This window comes from Periplaneta americana, chromosome 6 (genome assembly GCF_040183065.1).
Source record: "Periplaneta americana isolate PAMFEO1 chromosome 6, P.americana_PAMFEO1_priV1, whole genome shotgun sequence".
Lineage (NCBI taxonomy): Eukaryota > Metazoa > Arthropoda > Insecta > Blattodea > Blattidae > Periplaneta > Periplaneta americana.
In genome coordinates, this window is record NC_091122.1 from 180736304 (window position 1) to 180742303 (window position 6000).

Here is a 6000-nt window from a genome sequence, read left to right on the forward strand (position 1 = left end):
TTAGAAATAAATATAAAGTAATTACATAATTAAAATAGGACGTTTGATCCAGGGAAAAACTTTTACAACAGCGCAACATCATCTGCTTCGCTCATTACCCATTTTTTTTTTGCATTGCATTTATTGCATATATATTTTATGTATTTTAACACGATTCAATTGAGCATAGTTAAAATTTGAATTAAAATAATGGATTGCTAAGCTAACGTACTATTACTGCATACTAAATCAATACACTCTAGTTGTTCGTTAATTCTGTGAGATTAAAATGAGTGTACATAAATATTATTTTAAGAAATACAGAAAACGAATGTACAAAACAGCCTATCAAATTTTCTGTGCATAAGAAGCTATTTTAATCTTATCTGTCCTCGATTTACTCAGACGTTACTGTAATAACATTATAGCATTATGTCCATCTAGAGAAACTACACTTTCCAATGGTGAATTAATAATTAATTATACAAATCGGTTAATTTAGCTTCCGATATTACTTCATACAAACACAGAAACATTATCTGTAGGCTATCTTTCATAGCATTCGATTGTTGCTATCCAACGCCCCTTATAGACGAAGTCATTTGTTTTTTATTTCATTATACGGCCTTAGATGGCAGTTATTTTAATTTTAAAACTCATTTATCTCATTAAATATCAGACCTATCAAAATTTTTCAAGGAATAAAACTTATCGCAAATTATTTTTAAAGAAACTTTTGTTATGTAACATTTTTCACAAAAATCAATAATAAGCGAGATATTTCGATTTATTTAATTCAGGCTCCCTTATAACCCCCCTTTTAAATAAAGTATTTTGAATGCCATATAGCCTAAAATCTAAGTTACAACGAACTTAATTTATATTCAAATTTTCATATAAATCGGTTCAGCCATTATCGTGTGAAAAGGTAACAAACATACAGACAGACATACAAACAAAAATTTCAAAAATGCGATTTTCGGTTTCAGGGTGGTTAATTATATGTGTTAGGACCAATTATTTTTGGAAAATCGAAAATTACCAGAAAAATTTCGGCTACAGATTTATTATTAGTATAGATATTAAAATTAGTTTTGAAACAAATATTAGTAATTGTAGAATTAGGATTACTAATATGATTACAAATAACGTGGTAAGCCTTCTACGACTTTAGTGGCATTATAACAGATTTTTAAAATATTTTATTGAACATATAGGCCTACAATATATTCTTATTTTTTTCATAACATTAAATATCCCACATAAAAATATCCCCAGGCTTACTGTTTTACATTCTTATTGTAGAGTAGTGGAAATGGTACAACCTTATTAAGTAAGTGGTGCGAAATATTGCAGTTACGGATTTTATTGGAGTAAAATGGCATTGTTGTACGTAAATTTAATAATTTAATAGTTGCGTAGGAACAGTGAAACTCATGCAAAAAAACAGTTGAACAACACAAAAGAAAAGCGTAGTATAAAGACACACTCGGAAATGAACGGAATAACAAACAATTGAAAACTCTCTTTAAATAAAAGAAGGCTAACACTGATTTAATGGATATTACACGTATTAATATGTTAAGGTAAGCTTAAAATATTTATTAAATATATTAAAATTAATTTTGAAACAAATATTAATAATTTTATTGTAGAATTGGGAATATTAATATGATTACAAATAACGTGGTAAACCTTCTACGATTTTAGTCGCATTATAGGAGATTTTTTTATATTTTATTGAACATATACAATCGATTCTTATTTTTTTTTTCATAACGTTAAATAATCCACATAAAAATGAAGATATGACAATGTTTATTTCTTTTAATATCGGTATTGGTCTACACATTTGGTACCCTAAATATATAAATATAAAGATTTATTTCTCTTAACGTAACCTAGTTGTTTTCTAACGTATTTAAATAATGATTTATTTAAAAATAGTCCATTTTCTTGTATGTCATATTATAGGCCTAGATCGTCGGTTTTAACCTACAAGAAAAACACATTACGTCAAAAATATTACTTCTAAGAAAAAAGGCGTATGTAATGACGTAACGTAGGCCTATGTGTATAAACTTGGAATTGGAAAATTAAATACACGTAAAGAGAAACAACTTTCTGAAAATAATATTTTGAGAATTCAGTTTTGTTAAGATCTTTCAAAACGTTTTTTTCTCAGAGGTAATATTTCGACTTAATGTGTTTTGACGATATATTTGTTCGGTGTATGATAGATAATACAACAAAGAGAATAATCTTCATTACTCATCTGTTTACATCTCCAACTTAATGAGATGTTATTTATCACACATCGCCGATTGTGTCGTCATAATGCGGCATGCAACATTATATCCTATGTGAGCATAAAATAACGCAAAGGAAATAATTATCAACATTAGCACGATTCTAGAAATCAATGAGAGTTGATTATTTGCAAAAATATTATTTAAAGAATTAAATAATCGTCTTGACCAAGGATTCGTATGCAAATAGCTTGCTTTAAATTCTTGTAAGCAAAATAATCAAAGCTTTTAAGCGATATTTCTTGAAACGATCAAATTTTATTACTCGAGACCTTTGATTAGAATGTTGCGTGTTAGGAACTATTTGGTAACGTATTTGACGCATTCTGATGCCAAGTATCAAGTTAATACTCTGCCTTTCTCTACAACAATTTGCTACAGAATAGGCCCCTCACACCATCGACACAGAAGCGTTCGATTCAAGGCATTGAATTCTTGAGGGTCTGATTTAAAGTGACGTTTAATTAGTTCGAAAGCGTCCTACTAGACTGTAGATTCTACAACCATGCTTCTAATTCAAACAGTAGCACTACTAACCCAGAATGCAACAAAAACTACTTCAAACTTCTTAATTAGCTACATTTTAAAGCAGGCACACTTTATGGTTTTTAATTAAAGCTTTTAAAGTTTTAAACGCAGTAAAATATGTTTTTATTGTACAAGAAAGGAGGCGAAAGGAACAGAGAAAGAGTTTAATAAGTGATGTGGTGTCCCTTACATTGCTTGCTATTTCACGCTGCTATCATCGCCGGGATGATTTTCTTGGTCATCATCATTACAGCTGGTTTGTAACGCCGAGGAACGGTTCACGTGAGCAGAATCTCAAGATGAAGTATGCACTTTGCCTCACTTCCCGCAACTTGGGCTTTAAACTTCCAGTCACGTGCTGGTTCAAGAAGTACCAACCAACTTTTTATTATTGTTAATATTAATGTGTTAAGTGTCGGAGTTCCCTTTTGTCTTGGTTCCACTCCAGTACGGAATAATTCAACAAACTAAACGGAAAAGGTGACAAGACTAACCAATTAACAGCTTGAATATTCTCCTTAATTATTAACTAAGAGCGAATTTACGCAATTCGTCCTTTCCTGCACACAAGGACAACTACAGCCACGTTCAAGACACTGCGTCTATTGGTTTTTTCTTTCATGCAAATCTACTTTTAAAAATAGCTTTTTGTTTTTTCTGTCCTAAAGCACGTTCACACATTAATTGTTTTACATTCACATTAAAAACTTTTAAGTTCCTACACGAGAAAAATACGTCGATCATAAAATTAAATTTAAACATACAATACACCACGTGCAATCAAAACTGGCAAAACAAAACAAAATAAATCACAAAAGCACATTTACATGTTATATCTCACGAACGAAAAGTGATCACAAAACCTATTTCCAATACACAACACATTACTTCAGAACACCAACAAATATTACGATTCTTTCTTGCTACAATTCTTTATCAGTAATGTAGGAGAGCATATCTTAGCACGTGATTGAGTTCTTTTTTTATTTGTACTTCGATAGCAACAGACTTTGTTTATAGATAAGCATGACGAGGAATTTCACATGTTCAACGACGTGGCGCGATCTGTACCGAGCACGCGGTAGCTACAACACACGCGAGAAACAAACGCCTGCCGCGCTCCGCAACCGCCTTGGCCGAATGCCTCGGCACGACTGAGAGGGCCGTGCTTGATCGCGCCAGATATCGGGCAGGCGAACAGCGCAGTCGACGCGCCCGGTGCTATTTCTACCGCACGGCAGCAGATGTGGGTGGAGGACGGGCGCATAGATTCGCAAGCACGAAACGTCTTCAGCAAAAGGAGACGAAATAAAGTGTTAGACTTCGAGGAAAAGAAAAGAAGTGTCATTACGTTACGCAATTTAACCCTTGCTTATGTATTTGAGGTGTGTGAAATAGATTCTTGGCAAATTTACCGTAGCAAACTGGCAAAACAGTGGGAGGAGCTCAGCGTAGATTCTAATTTGCTGTTAGTTGCTGTTACATAACGTTTCTTCCTCTACCCCCCCCCGTCGTTCTCTTTTGTTTCTTTAAGGCCGTGTAGCCTTCTCCTCCATTCAACCAGTATAAGAACAATAGCAAATACAAAAATGGCAGAAATACAGGAACAATATACAAATATTAATTAATTTATTTATCTATCTATACTAACAATAAATCTGTAGCCGAAATTTTTCTGGTAATTTTCCAAAAATAATTGGTCCTAACATATACAATTAATCACCCTGAAAGCGAAAATAGCTTTTTTGAAATTTTTGTTTGTATGTCTGTCTGTCTGTCTGTCTGTATGTTTGTTACCTTTTCACGCGATAATGGCTGAACGGATTTCGATGAAAAATGGAATATAAATTAAGTTCGTTGTAACTTAGATTTTAGGCTATATGGCATTCAAAATACGTTATTTGAAAGGGGGGTTATAAGGGGACCTGAATTAAATAAATCGAAATATCTCGCTTATTATTGATTTTTGTGAAAAATGTTACATAACGAAGGTTTCTTTAAAACTAATTTCCAATAAGTTTTATTCATTGAAAAATTTTGATAGGACTGATATTTAATGAGATAAATGAGTTTTAAAATTATAATAACTTATGGTTATGGTTATGGTTTTACAGTGCAGTGAACAGTTCCGATCAGTGATAATTTATAGCGTCAATGAAATGTGTTCTATATTGTCAGTGAAATGTGTTACAGAGTGTCAATGAAATGTGTGCTAAAGTGTCAGTGAAATGCGTCATAGTGCCACTACAGGGAATGAGATGAGAGTAAAGTGAAAGACTATTGAAACTTATGTAGGACCTATACATAATTATGTAGGTTGTGTTGTAAAATTATATGTTTTATTTTATGTTTTATTATTATTGTGTTAAATTGTATTGTGTATTCTTATTGTATTGTGTATAAAATTGTATATGTGTTGTAAATTGTATTATGTATTGTAAATTTTATTGTGTATTGCTTATCATTTTAACTGTGTATTGTTAATATTGTATATACCACTGCCACCGGGTGCTTGCCCACTTGCAGTGTAAATAAATAGATACATACGTACATACATCTAAGGCCGTGTAATGAATTAGAAAACAAATGACTTCGTCTATAAGGGGCCTTGGACAGCAACAATCGAAAGCTATGAAAGATAGCCTACAGATAATGTTTCTGTGTTTATATGAAGTGATATCGGAAGCTAAATTAACCGATTTGTATAATTAATTATTAATTCACCATTGGAAAGTGTAGTTTCTCTAGATGGACATAATGCTATAATGTTATTACAGTAACTTCTGAGTGAATCGAGGACAGGTAAGATTAAAATAGCTTCTTATGCACAGAAAACTTGATAGGCTATTCTGTACATTCGTTTCCTGCATTTCCTAAAATAATTTTTATGACCAAATGAGTGGTCTCTGGATCAAAATGATCGCATTTTAATTATGGAAATACAATTTAAATTAAGTAACATAATAAACGATTTATCCTTATATCAAACACGAATGTTCTCTGGATCAAACGTCCTATTTTAATTATGTAATTACTTTATATTTATTTCTAACGGGTGCAGCGGAGCGCACGGGTACGGCTAGTTTTAATATTTGTGTGCTGAACAGCAGCCAGTGGCCAATTATAGTTCAGCACAATACACAGACAGAAGATACAAAGGTGCAAGAATAAATAAATAATATCT

At 32.1% G+C, this 6000-nt stretch overlaps 1 protein-coding gene across 2 annotated transcripts in view; it reads right to left on the reverse strand.

Annotated features, from left to right (window-relative positions):
- The window catches only part of LOC138702085 (extracellular serine/threonine protein CG31145-like), a 260588-nt gene extending 256593 nt beyond the window's left edge, over positions 1-3995 (reverse strand). The window contains exon 1 of one of the 2 annotated variants that reach the window (XM_069829627.1): positions 3007-3995. The gene's annotated coding sequence lies outside the window, so the exon portion shown is untranslated. The remainder of the gene's footprint in view (positions 1-3006) is intronic. The other variant, XM_069829628.1, reaches the window with a different exon arrangement.
- Between the last annotated feature and the right edge of the window lie 2005 nt (positions 3996-6000).